This window comes from Lithobates pipiens, unplaced genomic scaffold (genome assembly GCF_037356315.1).
Source record: "Lithobates pipiens isolate NorthernLeopardFrog02 unplaced genomic scaffold, aLitPip1_a1.2 Scaffold_19, whole genome shotgun sequence".
Taxonomy (NCBI): domain Eukaryota; kingdom Metazoa; phylum Chordata; class Amphibia; order Anura; family Ranidae; genus Lithobates; species Lithobates pipiens.
This window is the reverse complement of record NW_027507764.1, coordinates 305682928-305700938: the sequence shown is the minus strand read 5'-3', so window position 1 is coordinate 305700938 and position 18011 is coordinate 305682928.

The window sequence follows — 18011 nt, the reverse complement described above, 5'->3', positions numbered from 1 at the left end:
GTATTGCTTATGATATTGTACTTTGGCGTCTGGACGCATTTGTGGTGTGTAAGGTGTACAGTTAATAAAACCCACACTCCCTTTGTTTTCTGCCCATATGGCATGTGTTTCTAGAGTGGGTGGTAATGATGCAAAGAGTCCCCTGTAAGTGTGTCTCTTTGGAGCATGTAAATCGCAAAATGGTGAGCTGGCAGTGAGGGAGCCCCCTCTGTCAAATTTAATGGTGATATTCAGTTTTGAGAGTAGGTCCCTCCCCATTAAAGATACTGGACAATCCACAAGGATAGCAAAACTCTGGGTACATAGTTCCTGCCCTTCTGGAGTAGCCACGGGCAATGGTGGAGTGATGGGGTGGGTAATTGATGTCCCATTTATACCAATAGAGTTTCCCTCAGTACAGTGCGGTGTGTCATATATGGCATCATTCAAACTACTGAATGTAGCCCCTGAATCTAATAATAGACATATCAGGTGATTGTCTACCCGCAATAGTACCTGCGGAAGACTTTTCCACGATGGATTATAACACACAAGGCTGAGGGACGGGACATTCTCTTGGCATCCCTATTGTGGGGTCCGCCGAGCGGATGGCCACTGCATCGGGATGCGTGGGGGTGGTCTATGAGGCTGAGGCTGGTATTGGGGTTGTGGTGGGTGAGGATACCTGATATCCTGAAGGCGATGTGGGGTGGTGTTTAGATTCCTACCTCTTCCTCTCTGAGCGTTTGTTCTAATTCTGTAGGGACATTGGGACTTCCAGTGTCCCAGTTCCCCACAGTTAAAGCATCCCTTGTCTGGTGGGTAAGCCTGATCTGGGGGATAAGATTGCATTGGTGGATAAGGTTGCATTGTCATTATGTGGGTGGGCGGAGTCTGGGTTGGTATCAGGGAGGGAAAAATGCCACCCTTCTGCTCAAATACCCCTGATGTTTCTCGTGATCTAGTATCCTTCATAAATTCATCTGGGGCTTGTTCTGCCCACTTTGGATTAGTGAATTTAAGCAGCTGTGTCACCTTCGTATCGCCACCAGCCATAATGGTGGAGGTGAACAATTGGGGGGTGGCGTTATCTATTGCTTTCCACAAGCCATACACCCGGGTACAAAATTCATAGAATTTTTCCTTTGGTCCCTGTTTTGCTAGGATAAGTTCCTGGAGTGCGGATGAACCCTTGTATATAGTAGACCAGTGATTCCCCATGCTTTTCCAAAAAGATACCCAATCTTTATCTTCCTTTATGTGGGCTGTCCATAAGGCCTCTACGGGATGCCCTTCTGGACTGTCAGGGTCAATTATACTAAGGATCCCTTTTATATCTTCCTTATCCAAGCTTGTCCCTGCACTGTATTTTGCAAGGAAAGCGCCAGCCTCCCTTGGGCTTTTCTTTGGGCTGGGGCATAATTCCTTTATTTTTGACAGTGTGCCTAAAGGTAGGGGAATATGGACTTCCGTCTCCCCTATATGCATAAGCGGTGCTTTAAAGGTGGCACCTAGACTTTCCTGTTCCACGTCTATTTTTTTCTCACCCTGCTCCCTTTCCTCCTGTGGGGGTTTCTGGCTTATGGCCGATTTCGTTTGGCTTCTGAGTGTGGTGGATGGCTGTGAAATTATCTTTCCCTTGGCCTCCTCAATCCTTCTTGCCTCTTTCTCTAGTTTCCTTTCGTATGCCTCTAAATCTTCCCTTTTCCTCTGTATTCTTTCTTCCTCTTCCTGCTGTCTCTTATTAAATTCTTTCTGTTTCTCCTCCCATTCCTTTTCCCTGGGGCTCAACTTCCCGACTCCTTCCTCTTCCCCCTCTTTCAGGGTCTTTCCATCCCTTTCTTCCTTAGTTATCGCAGAATATTCTCTCATCTCACCTTCCCTCTTATCCAGCTCTCTTTTGTACTCTTCTAGCTCTTCCTCCCTTTTAGACATTTTCCGCTCTATTTCCTCCTTTCTTTCTCTAAGCTCTTTTAACTTCTCTTCTAATTCCCTTTCCATTTTTCTAATCCTCTCTTCTTCCCTACTTTGTATACCTTCTGCCCGGACTTCCTCTTTCCTGCTTCTACTTTCGTTTTCCCATCGTGTAACTTGTGCCTGATCAGCTGCCCCATACACTATGGTGGCCAACACTGCTGGGTCTAAAGATGGATACAGCTGAAGACATGGACCCAATGTTCCATCTTCCTGTTTAACCATCACATAAGGGGGGGGTGGTGGTGCCTCAGGTTGCTGAGATAGGGCGGGTGAGTTTACAGGCTTTACTGTGGGGACTTTAGTTACATACTTTGTTTTGTACTTGGCTAAGCATTTATTCCATGTTTTGTAACAATCTTTCATGCACTGGGTGTCTTCCCATTTCCCAGGTGGATAAGAGTGCTTGTGTACCTGACACACCTTGCTCACCTCTTTCCATTCATCCTCTGAACAGGGACCTAGTGGTCCTGGGTCATGTATTCCTAGCTGTTGGCACCGTTCTCTGACCTGTGTCCAAAAAGGTTCTACCTGTGGCCCCGGTAGTGTGTTTTTAACATACTCATAGGGGGATGGGTTGGCCGTGGTCTGGGTTGCTGCAGAATTCCCCATCTAATAACCTTGGTAGGGTGTGTCTAGTACAGGGACAGAGATGAAAGCAACCTGTTTGTGCTATAATCTGTTCCCTTACTTGGGAGAAAGTCCCCTCATCTGTTATTGCTGTGGGGCTGATATAGCTATGAAGGTTAACCCTCAGTACTCGGTATAGGAAACCCCTCCTCGTGGTAGGATATACTCCCCTTGCACCAAGTCGGTATGAGAACCCAGTTGGTCTAGTAGTTAGCAGGATCCACGTCCTGTCAACACTAAGGAACAGTAACCCAAAGGTGCAACGTGGGCAGGCGGGCGCTATCTCACTACAATCGGGTTCCTGATTTATGTTGTTCATTTAGTGCATATATGTGTAATGCCTTAATAAAACCCTTCAAATCAATACAGTACTTTACATTCAGTTGTCAGTCATACATATATATACCATACACTTATCTCTAATTCTCTATACACCCTAAATACTTACGGTGGTACCTAAAAGAAAAACAAGCAAAAAAATCTTATATATATATATACAATGGCCAAACAAATTTACATTATATCAACATGTTATTATAAGTGCACTTTCCAATATTTCCCCAAAAAGATTGGGCGTCCACTCAGCCACTCCTTATACTGCGGGCGTATCCTATACTTCCCGAGTTTTAAACACACTTATCATATATACCTCTACCTCTACCTAACATACTCAATACAGTCAGACCAGCCTAGTCAGACTACTCTAAAAAAAACAAAATACCTGCGAGCCCCTCTAACCTTCCAAGGGGCCAGCCTAGCCCGTTGCGAAGGCACAGTTATGTAAGTGGGTGGATATACAAGGTTATTTGAACAAGGCAAGCACCAACACCAGTTCACCAAAAATAGGTAAAAAGGAGCAGAATGTGTCTTACCTGTTCAAACAAACGCCAGACCCCACTCTCCTGGTACCAAAACTGTTAGGTCGCCCGTCTTCTCTTTGTGGCCTAGGCTCTTGGAGATGGCTCAGTGGAGGTCCTCGCCGGCGGATAACCAATGACTCATCATACAGACACAATTGGTATGCTGAAATGGTTACATTCTTTAATTCTGGTTTTGCCGTTTTATACTATTTTTACAAGACTCTGCCCCAATTTTGGGGACCAATCAAAATTATACACATTAGCTCACATTGTTCATTAGCTCATTATTCTGTAATGTCTTGTGACCTTAACCTTAACCTCTGTATTTCAAAGCTTATTCCAGTTCAATAATTCCTTACTCTCTGTTACCGTCTGCTGACCGGCCACAACTTCCTAAAAACCAAATCTAGCCTGTTCATACCCAGTAACAGTGTACAGAGAGGAAAACCACATACAGATGCTTCCTGAAATGAAGACATTTAACAGAAATAGATAGACATGACCATGAGATAATTCAGTTATTAAGCAATACTGTCATGAGTTTGAATTAGATTCTCTAAATTGTATCAAGAAAAGTTTCTTTGAATCACTTAAGCAGATAAGCAGGATAAAAGCAATAATCAGAATCAACAATCAATAATGCAATGTATTATGGAATCTCCTTACAGTAATCAATACAATTTTCTAGCATTGATCACTGTATTAATGCCAATGGTCCCAAAAATGTTTCTAAATTGTCCGATGTGTCCGCCATAATGTGGCAGTCATGATAAAATTTGGTGATTACCGCCATTACTAGTTAAAAAAATTAGAATAATAAAAATGCCATCAAACGATACCATATTTTGTATACGCTATAACTTTTGCACAAACCAATCAATACACGCTTATTGCGATTAATTTTATCACCAAATTTGTTGAAGAATACATATCGTCATAAAATTATGTAAAAAATATTATGGTTAATATATTTTGGGGGTATATTTCTTATAGCGAAAAGTGAAAAATAATGCGTATTTTTAAAAATGGTGTTTGTTTTTGTTGGTGGTTAATCGCCAAAAAAAAAAAAAAAAACAGAGGTGATCAAATACCACCAAAAATCAAGCTCTATTTGTGTTAAAAAAATTACGTAAATTTAGTAGAGGAGCCATGTTACAAGGACGCACAATTGTCAATTAAAGCAACACAGTGCCAAATCGCCAAAAGCGCTGATGGTCAGGAAGGAGGTAAATCATTCCGGGGCTGAAGTGGTTTAAAACTACAATTTATAATAAATAAATATATAATAAATTGAACTTTAATTTAAGGACACACAGACCATTTGGACTAATATTAAGGGGGGGGGGGGGTTCAGTTAAGGACACACACACCATTTGGAATAATTTGAAGGGGGGATTCAGTTAAGGATACGCAGACCATTTGGACTAATATTAAGGGGGGGGGGGGATTCAGTTAAGGACAAACACACACCATTTGGAATTATTTTAAGGGGGGGTTCAGTTAAGGACACACAGACCATTTGGACTAATATTAAGGGGGGGGGGGATTCAGTTAAGGACACACACACCATTTGGAATAATTTTAAGGGGGGGGTTCAGTTAAGGACACACACATCATTTGGAATAATTTTAAGAAAGAAATACAATACATTAGCAAACATTAAAGACAATAAAAATGTGATGTTAAATGATAAATCTTACCTTAATATAGTCCTCCCGCAGGACCTGAATGATGGCAGAACAGGTCTCTGGAGTAATGATCCCCATAGCCTGGGGGGAGATGCCTGTCGAGAACTTGAGGTCCTGAAGGCTTCTCCCCGTTGTCAAGTAATGCAACGTAGCGACTAGCCTCTGCTCCGGAGTGATGGCTTGCCGCATGCAGGTATCCTGCCTGCTGATATAAGGGGTCAGAAAAGCCAACAGATGGTGAAAATGGGGTCCATCATCCAGAGATAATTCCTGAAATCATCAGGATTATTCTCCCGGATCTTACGAAGCAAAGGCATGTGCGAGAACTGGCCACGGTGGAGTAACCAATTCTTCATCCATGAACTCCTCCCCACCCTGTTCATGGACTGGTCTTGGGTTGAAGAATGAACTGCAACACCAAGCCCAAGCAAAGCACGAACTTGACGATGAGTAAGTACACGCAACATGGCTTCAAAGCGGTCGGCTGGTCAGAATGAACTTAACAGAAGGCACTGAGGAACAGCAAGGCCTATGAAGAGCGGACCAGATTGCACTGCAAAATACAGATACGAACTGACTACACGCACTGAAAACCAGATACAAACCTCACAAGCCCAAACTGAACAGCAGTTAAATGATCTGAAAAATACAAGTCTGAAAAGCGCGAATCGTCTCTCACCGAACTTCTGCTAAAACGAGGTAAACACAAAATTAGCAGAAGGAGCCTAAAGGGTGGCGCACTTGGTATTGAACTTCTGTTTTATAGTCTCGTCGGACCCGGTGTACGTCACCGCATACCAGATGGCGGACTTTGCTGTGATTCGGCGGAACTCCATCGGAACTCCGATGGAACTCCGTTGGAAACTCAGACGGAACTCCATTGGAAACTCCTTCGGAGTTCAGTCCACTCGTGTGTACACGGCATTACTCTACTGAAACAGGAATGCAGAAGAGCTGAAAAAGCCTGGAGAAGAAATTCTACAAAGGAAAACATCACAAACTACAAAGCACTGACAATGAAATACCACAAAGCAATCTTCAAAGCAAAAAACATTTCTCAAACACCATCTCAAAAGCCTTAAACCACCCTCGTGAACTTTTCAAACTAGTCACTCAGACTATGAACCCTACCTGTCTAGAGCCCCCTGCAAACGAAGCGCACGATTTCTGCAATGAGTTATGGGATTTTTTTATCAACACAATCAACAACATTCGGAAAATAATTCAACAGAAAAAAAAAAAAACAACCAACCTTGTTCAACGAAAGCAGAAAGAGGAAATCGATTTGAAACATCACACAATCACCAATTTTGTTTGCTGATCCGATCACCACTGACACCACTAAAAACATAATCAGAAGCCGCTGAGACAGCACATCACCCAATGACATCATTCTCATAAAACTCCTGAAAGAATTTTCCGACATTTTGGGGCCTACTATAACACATCTCATAAATCAGCCTTTCAAAGAAGGGATTGTTCTGAACACCCTCAAGCAAGGCATAGTCAAACCCGTCCTAAAGAAATCCAACCTCAACCCCAAAGACCCTAACTACCGCAGACCAGTAACAAGCCTGAACACCATCTCCAAAATTATGGAGAAAGCAGTAGTACAACAGCTACAACTCCATCTGGACACACACAAACTCTTGGACCCACTTCAATCAGGCTTCCACCCAGGCCATGGCACAGAAATATCACTTCTCAAAATATGGGACTACACCCTTGAAGCAGCAGATGATAGAGAATCATTTCTCCTGGTACTTCTGGACCTCAGTGCAGCGTTCGACACAGTGGACCACAATACTCTGCTCATACGCCTTGAAGAAGTAGCAGGAGTCACAGATTCCGATCTACCATGGTTCGCATGCTTCTTAGGTAATCGCTCACAGACAGTGAAACTAGGAGCCTTCACTTCTGAAACTCGGGCAATTTTGTATGGAGTCCCTCAAGGATCACCCCTGTTAACCATGCTCTTCAACATCTACATCCGCCCACTCCTCAAAATCCTCAGGAAAATGGACCTATGCTTCCACTCATACGTGAATGACACTCAACTCTACTTTTGCATCACCAGACAAAAAGACCAATACCGGGAACTAGAAAAATGCCTCACATGGATAGATGCCTGGCTGACCAAGAGCTCCCTAAAACTCAATGTATCCAAAAGAAAAAAAAAAATAAGACCCCATGGACACCACCCACCATCCTTGGACAGACCATCTCCCCAAGAACCAAAGCCAAAAATCTCGGAGTCATCTTTGACTCAAAGTTGTCGATGGATGCATAAATAGGATCAGTAGTCAGTGGATCTCACCATCTTCTCTGCCTGCTACGTAGACTCATGCCCTTCATTCCATAAAAAGTGAAAGCAGTAGTAGTTGGAACAATCATCAATTCCTGACTCGACTACACAAACTTCCTCTACATAGGACTACCCAAATACCAGATTGCACACCTACAAGTCATCCAAAACACGGCAGCAAGACTAGTCACAGGATAAAAAAAACCTGGGAATCCATCTCCCCATCCCTGAGGACCCTACATTGGCTAACCATAAAGGATCAGATCACTTTTAAGATCCTGTGCCTCACCTACAAATGCACACAAGGAAAGGCTCCTCAATACCGATGCAGGAAATGAAAACACTACACAACCAATCGCAGCCTCCAATCAACTAACCAAAACCTCCTCCTCATGCCCAAATCTCACTACAAATCAAAGGGAGAACGAAGATTCACAGCCCAAGGACCATGGCAATGGAACGCTCTACCCACTAACATCCGCATGGAAGAAAACCATCGGGCCTTCAGAAGAAAACTCAAGACCCACCTCTTCTAAGAAGCAGGAAAGCACAGGACGGATCAAGTGCCTTGAGGCGATTCAGTTCGCAGTTGCAGCACTATACAAGTCATTCATTCATTCATTCAATAAAATGAATTTCCCACGATTCACTATCGCTGAATTCTGCAAGTGCTCTAATTTACTATTGTTGTTTTCTAGCTGGTCTAAAACCACTTTGATGTAATGGGATGCTTTTTGGTTGCTAAGGACAATCTCAAGTTTGCTGGCAGAAAGAACAGTATATATAATATAAAACTGCATGCAGGGCATTGGACAAAGTACTAGGGAAAAAAGGGTTTTGAAATAATTTCATACAGCAATGTAATCTGTAATATTACAGTGTATTGTATGTATTACAGGCAACGGAGCCCGGCACACAGAGGCATCAGGTGGAGGACAGAGCCTGCAGACACAGCAGGGGGGGACGTCGCAGGATCTTGGGCACCAGGATCCTGCAATGCAATCCTGAGTGTGGCTCGGGATTACTGCTAATGGTACTGAAATTTAACCCCAAGCCACACTCGAGAAAACCACCAGGGAGGTTAAGAAATGGGCAGATGACCCTAACGCTAGCTGTGGTAAATTCCTGGGGAACTGCAGACTTCTTACCCTTGAGGCCCTTGGGGCCCGTCATCGAAGCTTCCCAATAAGGACGGCCGAACTGTTCGCCCGGCGGCTGATTCGTAGCCGGTTCGCAGCGAATTTTGCATGTTCACGATTTGCCCGACTATTGCCGCTGTTCGCCTGGTGGACATATGTGTTTACAGTGTGAAAGAACTTTGACCCATGATGACACATCCATCATGGGGTACAGGACAGCCAATTGAGACATTTCAGCACATGGACAATTGGACATTCCCCCTACCTTATAAATAGACCTGATCTGGTGGCCATTTTACATTCTGTCTTATGTCAGTGTAGGGAGAGGTTGCTGTGTGGAGCAGGGACAGACTGTAGTGACACAAATCGCTAGCTATTAGGTCCACAAAAGTCCTTTTAAGGACTGGTATAGGTGTAGTACAGTATATAGGGTTCAGTGCACTGCTGTGCTTGTGATTGCAGCTGTCTTTTGTCAGTGTAGGGACAGGACGCTGTGTGGAGCAGGGACAGTCAGTTTAATCACTAGCTAGCTATTACTACTAGGTCCACAAAGGTCCTTTTAAGGACTAATATAGGTGCACAATATATAGGGTTGTGGTGCACTGCTGCTGACTGCTGCCCTATTCTGCAGCAGTCTTTTATCAGTGTAGGGACTGAGGGACAGTCTGCAAATCACTAGCTACTAGGTCCACAAAGGTCCTTGTAAGGACTGGTATAGGTGTACTATTTGGTGTGCAGTATATAGGGGTGTAATACACGTATAAAATACTTGCACACATAGAAAGCATAGTATAGTGCATTTGTACTCTGCAGCTTTGTGACTGCTGAGCGGTTCTGCAGCGATACTACAAAGAGTGACAAACACAATAAAAAAAAGTATTATAACTGGTGTGATAGACCAGTGGGTGTGATAGACCAGTGGCCCCCAAAAACGACAGATTGAAGCGGGGTGTTATATACCTTCTTCCACATACATACTGCACTTCTCTAGAGACTTTTGTCACAGGGTCATTTAAAAAATGGCAGGCAGAGGAAGAGGCAGGCCCTTACGCAGGGGTGGTAGGGGTAGGACAGGAGCAACAGGCTTGAGCCAAAGTGTCAAATTGCAGAAGGTGCGTTTGATTACGTCAAAGGACGCACCAGACTTGGTTGAGTGGCTCACTCAGCCTTACTCTTCAGCACCCTCCTCATCCTCTCGATCTGCACCCTCTTCTTCACTCTCTGCTGTGTGCACCCCCAAAGGCACTGCCACCAACACCACCACCACCATATACCTTCTGCTTGAGTCACAGGAATTATTTTCTGATCCATATCAAGACATTTCTGATGTGCAGCCACTCTTGGCATTGGATCAGAAAGAGGAGGTAGCAACAACCGCCATTCAGCAGTCTGGTGTCAGTGCACACTATCACGGTGCTGGTGTCAGTGCTCTATATTATGGTGCTGGTGTCAGAGCTCTATATCACGGTGCTGGTGTCAGTGCTCTATATCAGGGTGCTGGTGTCAGTGCTCTATATCAGGGTGCTGGTGTCAGTGCACTCTATCAGGGTGCTGGTGTCAGTGCACTCTATCAGGGTGCTGGTGTCAGTGCACTCTATCAGGATGCTGGTGTCAGTGCACTCTATCAGGGTGCTGGTGTCAGTGTACTCTATCATGGTGCTGGTGTCAGTGCTCTCACAATGCTGGTGTCAGTGATATCACAGTGCTGGTGTCAGTGCTATCACGGTGCTGGTGTCAGTGCTATCACGGTGCTGGTGTCAGTGCACTCTATCATGGTGCAGGTGTCAGTGCTCTATATCACGGTGCTGGTGATCATCTCCTGCACCCTCTTCATAGCCTACCCTGACCTTTCCTCTCCTCCATTGCCTTCATGCGCTCCTGAGTCCTGAATTGTCAAAATGTTCCCAGATAAAAAAATGAATTCTTGTAGTTGTCGATCCCAGATTAGATTCATACATGTGTTATGTCAGTGGCCATGTGGTGGGACTATGTGTGCACAGCTAGTAAGTATTTTGTGACTGAAAATATGACCTGTAGGTTTATAAAGATCGCCTGCCATTGAAGTCAATGGGGCCCGCCGCAAACTTTGCGGTTCGCAAACTTTTGACCACGTTCGCGGTTCGCGAAACGTCCCGTCGGAAGTTCGTCCATCTCTACTTCCCAATGGAATTTAGTAATTTCTTTACTACACGGGGTCACTCCATTGGAGCCACCTCTGTGCTTACACCCTTTGAGCTTCTCTTTGCTGCTGATGAACCTATCCCTCACATGATCTCCGAGTTATACCAACTACTGGGTTCAGCCGCGTCAAAGACTAAGCCTGTGTATATCAGGGAATGGGAAACAGACCCGGAGATGGAGTTTTCCGGGGCACAGCTGGCTCACCTGTATCAGCTTATGCACTCTAGCTCTATTGAGTCTAGAATTCAAGACTCTAATTATAAGATACTGACATGCTGGCACAGGGTGCTGGCTGTCTTGTCGCAGATGCACCCCTCCATATCTGACCACTGCTGGAGAGGCTGTGGCCAATGTGGTACCTTATTACACCTGTGGTGGAAATGCCCAATGGTCAGACCCTTCTGGGAGGACGTGAAAACACAGATAAAGGAAATATTGAGCTTTGATGTTTGCACTTCCTCTTCCATGTTCCCCCAATACCAGTTAGCTAATATAAAGAGAGTGCCTTGTTACATCTCCTGAATGCTGCTAAACACCTGCTCTACGCCTGCTCTACTGGCATTTTCTTGCCTGCGATTCTACATTGGGGAAATTTGTGGCACCTAAACTTCCTTTACATTTAAATGTGCGCCTTCCATTGTCACTTGTCCGCAGCAAATTCCGAGGCAAGAATAGCAAAAAAAATTGTAAGTACAAAGGCACCTTTATCTGTGGCAAATGTCACTATTGCAAATACATGTTAACACAAAAAAATCCATCGCTACCTAATGGAAACATTTTTCACCCCAGGCACTTCGCCATTTGCCGCACATTCGGGGTAATCTAGTTGCTCCTTTGTGAATGAAATTGTTTTTATATCGGTAAAACAAAAGTCGAATTTTGGAAAAGGGCTTACACACATATTACAAGTATGCAATCATATGACCAGGACTTGTCTTTGGGTCACCACACAACTTTAGTTCAAAATGGTAATTTCCCAAAGATAAAATTTCTTATCTTAGACCATGTCCACCCAGATCCAAGGGGGGGGGGGACTGGAACAAGTCCCTCCTCCAATTGGAATCTCGGTGGATACATACATTTAAAGCCACTCAACCCCCAGGCCTCAACTACAGCATCTGGTTTAGGCCATTTCTCGAAGGGTTTGTTTCTGGGGGCAGGGAAAAATAATGAATTTATTAATGAATTATTATTTTTTTTTATATTGATTATTCATTTCCCTGTTATATGTATTATTACGTGCGTTTTTTTTTTATCTGCACATTTTTCAATACTATGTCTCTGCATATATCTATTTTAGGCTCCACTGTGGTTCCCAGGATCCCAGGCCCCTCTTTCCCTTGTACACAATTGATAGTTATATAAAAAAAGAAAAAGAAAAAAGGAGAAAAAAAAGAAAGAAAAAGGCATCATTACCCTGTGTTTTTTTTTGTTTCCCCATTGGTGCTTTTTTATTTGGTTTTAGCACCATATCCTGCTGAGCTCCATCTCCTCCCCCCGGCTGGGCGTTTTCTGGGGGTTCGCCCGGCACACTAAGCCGCCCGGGATATATACCCATGGCAGCGTATTTGGAGTCTTTATCCGGTGTATATATCGCTGGCAATCCTCCATCTTGCTCCCCCAGTGGACATGCACTGTCTGCTGGGGAGGCTTGTATGTTTCGGTGGGTGGAGTGGGCGTGGCTCCCCGTTCCGGGATCTCTGTCTATGACATGCGCATTCGGGATGGGGCCACGCGCACACCATTCGGAGGTGGGCTCCCGCTCGGTCCCTTTCTCCGCCTTTTCCATCAGCTGGTGCAATCTTCCCTTCACCAGCTGATTGGAGTGGGATCTATATTTAAGCACCGGCCTCTATGTCCACTGCTAGGTTTCACATGTGGGACGCTGAGCGGATGGTCCGGTGGTGTTTCCTCCTTTACTCTGCAATATAGGTAAACAGCTTTGTCTACTTGCTATTTCATGCACCCCTCTCACACAGGCACAATGTGTGCTGTGTGTGAGCTGGGCGGCAATGCACTTTACCTTACTCTACATACTTATATATATATATATTGAAGGTGTGCTGTGTATAGGCTGGGCTGCAATGCACTACACCCAACTTTTACATTCTTATATATTAAATAAGTGTTGTTTTTTTGCAAGATGGCCCAGCCTTCTGGGCCATCTTGTCAAATATTGATATCAACAAATTTTTATGATGATTTATTTAAATATTTATTATTTGAACAACCCTTCTCATTCTTTCTAATACTCCCTACAGCTCCCACCATTCCTTGTAGGTTTGGAAAGTATAACCCATTTTTACCTACATCATTACTGCAGGTACACAGCTATTATTTTCATTATTACTTTGATTACTATTACTACTATTATTACTAATACTATAGTTATTAATTAATTTCTAATGAACTCTCTGGCCAATATACTATTTACTAGGGGTTCTTTCCTCCGTCTTATACACTATTTTGTGTATTTCTTATTTCTATTTTTTCTAGGACCTGGCATTTTCTGCCAGCCCCAGTATTTCCTTCAGTCACGCCCAGCAAAAAAAAAACCCTCTTCCTTATAGGGGGGTAATTAAGGGCAGGTCTATGCAGGATTTTTCTGCCCACATGTAGCAATAAGATTAAAATTAATAAAAAATTTAAAACCTTTATATATCCTAATACTAAGTCAATTATTTTCTCTCATGGGAGCCTCTGATACTGGGAAGCCATGCATTCTATCTAATCCGGCCTGCTGTTTTTAATTGAATATTTTGCTATACTCACATGACACTCTATCTGGCTATGTAAGTACCAACAGAGAAAATGATATATTACTATTTATTGTCCATTATGTTCCTGTTTTAATATCCTGTCATTTATATCCTTTACTAGAATTATACTTCATGCTTTGTTTCCACCCCTGAAGAAGGAGATCACATTAGCTCCGAAACAAGTAGGGTGATCAATTTTGTAGCTGATCTTACTTTGTATAGGTGATTTGCTTCATTGTATTGTATAATCTGTTGTGGCATGTATAAATTATTTTTATATGGTTTTATATCAATTTAATAAATAAACAAACCTGCTCTTACTTTATCTTATGGTTATATGTCCCTTTAAAGTCCACTACCAGGGGTCCTTCTGTTTTTGTAGGCTCTACTGGAAGCGTACCCATATTCTAAGTCAAGAAGAATGGATCTGAAAGGTGAAGGAGATTAGGGAGCAGAAGAATAGGTGGCAACATGCAAAGGCACAAAGGAACGTTTTAATACTATTTGGGCGCCATGGCTAGAACATACCTCTGACCCGGGGCATACTTCCTCCAGCTTGGATGTTGCCTTGTCAGAATTTTCTGAGCCTTCCCTTAGAGGACATCTTGGTCAGCATAGCTCATCAACCTAGATTTTTCTCCTAGACTTGGGAGAACCTCAATTTGTCATCATTTTTATTCCCCCTTGCTGGAGTAAACATTAGAACATTTTTCCAGTGGAAACATTGGTGTGTGCCAGGAGGACATGGCTCTTCCTCTTCTCTCTTGCCTCTCTTTCCTCCCCCCTTCCTGGTCCTTATTTATTGTTATTTTTTTTTGTTTATATGTTAAGTTTTGATTCACATATGTTTAACATGATTGTGCTATCTGGCGGGGCGTACTATTATACTAAGCTGCCATAAGGTACACTTCCCGAAGTGGTTGATGCCTCCCCCTTTCTGCTATGCAGATGGGGCTCATAAGGGTAGGGTGGCTTGTTCCTGCTTGTCCCCAGGGCCAAACTTTGGCTGGAGAGAGTCAGATGGATATTCTTTGAACCCCCTCTCTCCACTGAGGACATACAGGCCAGGGCTTCTGCTGGACCTAAAAGCCTAGAAGAGCTACTCATGCCGGGAAGCAAAACATATCCACCTAATCACAGTTCAGCCATATAGTCAATCCCCTAATGGGAAAGGTTGGTTTTCCCCTAATGGGAAAGGTTGATTTTATATTGAAAAGGTGTACATGACATAATGGCATTTACATCATTTAGATTAACTGACGCATGCCTTTCATGTATGTTGGGGTAAATGTTCATCATGTGTATGCTCTTTATTTCTGTCATAAATAAAGATTACATAAAAAAAAAAAAGAATAATAATAAAGACATCCTTGTGTTAAAGCTTTGTGAATTGAGTCTAATATGTGTTACAGAACTTACAACGGTCCTCTTGAATAAGTGGAGCATCTTGCTACCCTGCATGTCACTAATCCTATTTTTTGTACTATATATTGATCCTTTGTATTATTATTTATTTTCTTTTTTTATATAAATACAATTTTGGACACTGTATTTGCCAGCCTTTGCTGCTTCTATAATTCAAGGGCTTTACGGAGATCCTGTTCCCAGAAAGTTAGAGTACAGCATATGTAAACCACATTACTATAATCTCATAAAAACTTTTAACATGTTAATATAATTTCAAAATTATTTTTTTTTTTTTTTTTTTTTTTAATCTGCAGTTTTTTATTCAAATACCATTTACATTTTCACTCTGTCATGTTGCATTTCCAGTGCAGCCTATTAATGGCTGCATTGACACTCATTGCAAAGTTATTGTCCACCGCTGTTACCATCAGAAATCCTTGCCTGAGAAATGCCAAGCAGAACTTGCTGTAGTGTATACTTGAAGACAGGACATGGCAGGAAGAAGCTGGCAGATATAAGCACTGCAGCACTGAGACACAAAATCACAGATTACATTAAAATACATTAACTTGGTAATGCTTGTATTAGATTTTAGTTGTTAAAGTTGGATCTACTTTCATGTTAGGAGCTAGAGGTTTGAATCTGTTCATCCTCAGTTCTGATATTACCATAATCTAAACAAGAACTCGTGTACACATGACCGGCCTTTTTGTCAGACTAGGTCCAACGGACTAGGTCAGACAGTCTTCCCGACTGACTTTTGGCGGAGGTCCGATGGACTTTCCGAACGAGCTGACTTGCGTACACACAAACAGACTTTCCGGCAGACTAAGTCTGATGGACTTCCTGACGGACTATCAAAATGAATGGACTTGCCCACACACGGACTAAAGTCTGTTCATTTTGAATGTGACTCCATGTACAATGGGACTAGAAAGGGAAGTCAGTCTCGCAGCTTTCATCGGCGAGATTGACACCTTGCGAGGCCCGTCGCCTGGTATGTATTTTAAGGGTAACCCCTACACCGAAAAATGGTGTGAGGGTCTCCCCAAAGTCCATACCAGACCCTTATCTGAGCACACAGCCTGGCCGGTCAGGAAAGGGGGTGGAGATGAGCGAGTGCCCCCCTCCTGAGCCATACCAGGCCATGTGCCCTCAACATGGGGGGTGGGTGCTTTGGGGAAGGGGGCACCCTGCAGCCCCTCCACCCCAAAGCACCGTGTCCCCATGTTGATGAGGACAAGGGCCTCTTCCTGACAACTCAGCATCCCCCAGGACTGTGACATCATAAGGGGCAGGGGTCACCATGTGACATCACCCAGTGACCCCGTCCTTTATACCTATATAAGTCACTGTGCAACTCATCCCTAGCATTACAGCTGGAGAGAGCACCGTGTCAACATCGGAAGAAGAGAAGAAGAGAATAAGGAAGAAGAAGAAGGCGGTGGCGGTGACCGAGAAGACTGGGCCAACGCTAGTAAAAGAGCTGGAAGAAGATAGAGGCGCCAGGCTGAAGAACTGAACAGTGGGAGAAGAGGCCGGAAAGACCCCCGAAGTCGGAAGAAGACCCCCCCCAGGCGCTGATGATGACGAAGGAGAAGCCAGGCTCCTCCGCTAGCAAAAGAGCAGCAAAAGAGCAGAAGATATCGGAGGAGCCCAGTGAGAAGACCCCCGAAGTCAGAAGAAGACCCCTGGAGCTGCCTAATAAACTACGTTAAAAACCTGTTTTGTGTCTTTTATTTATACTTTTTCCCCCAGGTGAATGGGTAGGGGTACATCGTACCCCATACTCATTAACATAGCGTGGGGGGCTGGAATCTCGGGGCCCCCTTATTAAAGGGGGCTCATGAATTCTGATAAGACCCCCACCCACAGCCCCATGGGGACAAGGTGCTTTGGGGTGGGGGGCCCGCAGGGTGCCCCCCTTCCCCAAAGCACCCACCCCCTATGTTGAGGGCACATGGCCTGGTAGGGCTCAGGAGGGGGGTGCTCGCTCATCCCCACCCCCTTTCCTGACCAGCCAGGCTGCATGCTCGGATAAGGGTCTGGTATGGACTTTGGGGGGACCCCCACGCCATTTTTCGGTGAACGGTTTACCCTTAAAACCCATACCAGGTGACGGGGGTCACGAGGTGTTAATGTGGGCAAGTCCGTTCAGTTGGAAAGTCCGGTGGACCTCTGCCAAAAGTCTGGCAGATTGTCCGCTGGAAAAGTCTGTTCATGTGCGGTCGTGTGTGGGCAAGTCCGCTCGTTTGGAAAGTCCGGCAGACCTCCGCTGGAAAGTCCGGCGGATTGCACGCTGGATTAAGTCCACCGGACAGTCTGATCGTGTGTATGCGGCATTATGGTTTAGTCAGGGACAAGGCTACTGGTTTCAATCCTGCTTGAGCAGAACTAATTTATTATTCTGAAAAGGTTATTTATCCTATAGAATCTCAGTTCTGATTTCTAACAAATGGCAATTGACAGAAATCTGCAACATCAATGGAGTCTATGCCTGGTTTAGGATTTTATTAATTAAAGCAACCTTATCTTCTAATGTGTCAAAATGTTCCCTTCCTAATAATGTAAGCATTCACATAAATATGAGGAAAATACCCTTGAATGCTTCTTAATAATCAGTGGTGAACACATTAGTAAATTACTGATAATATTTCTGCAGTAGGGACTTCTTTGTCGAAAAAATCTCTGTGGGCTGTTTTTAATTTAGGTGGAGGCAAATTCCTAATTTGTATGTATACAATTTGTGGGCTTTCAATAAAGTTAAGAAGGGTTAAAATCCATTTCAATTGACTTTATGCCATCTGTGTAGCTTTGAGGATAAATGCCTCTAATATCCTCTAATTCCCTAGAGACAAAACCAGGGGATAGAGGAAAACTTCAGAACTGAGGGGAATTTCCTTCTTAGATAATTGTCCCTTGAACGGGTGCCCCTATTGGAACATTTGTTAGATACTGAATTTATGTGAAATCTCCTTTAACAGATGCACATGATATTATAATTAGAAATATATTTTAGTTAGATGGTAATATATTTAACCGCTTGCCGACCAGCTGCCGCAGTTGTACTGTGGCAGCATGGCTCGGCT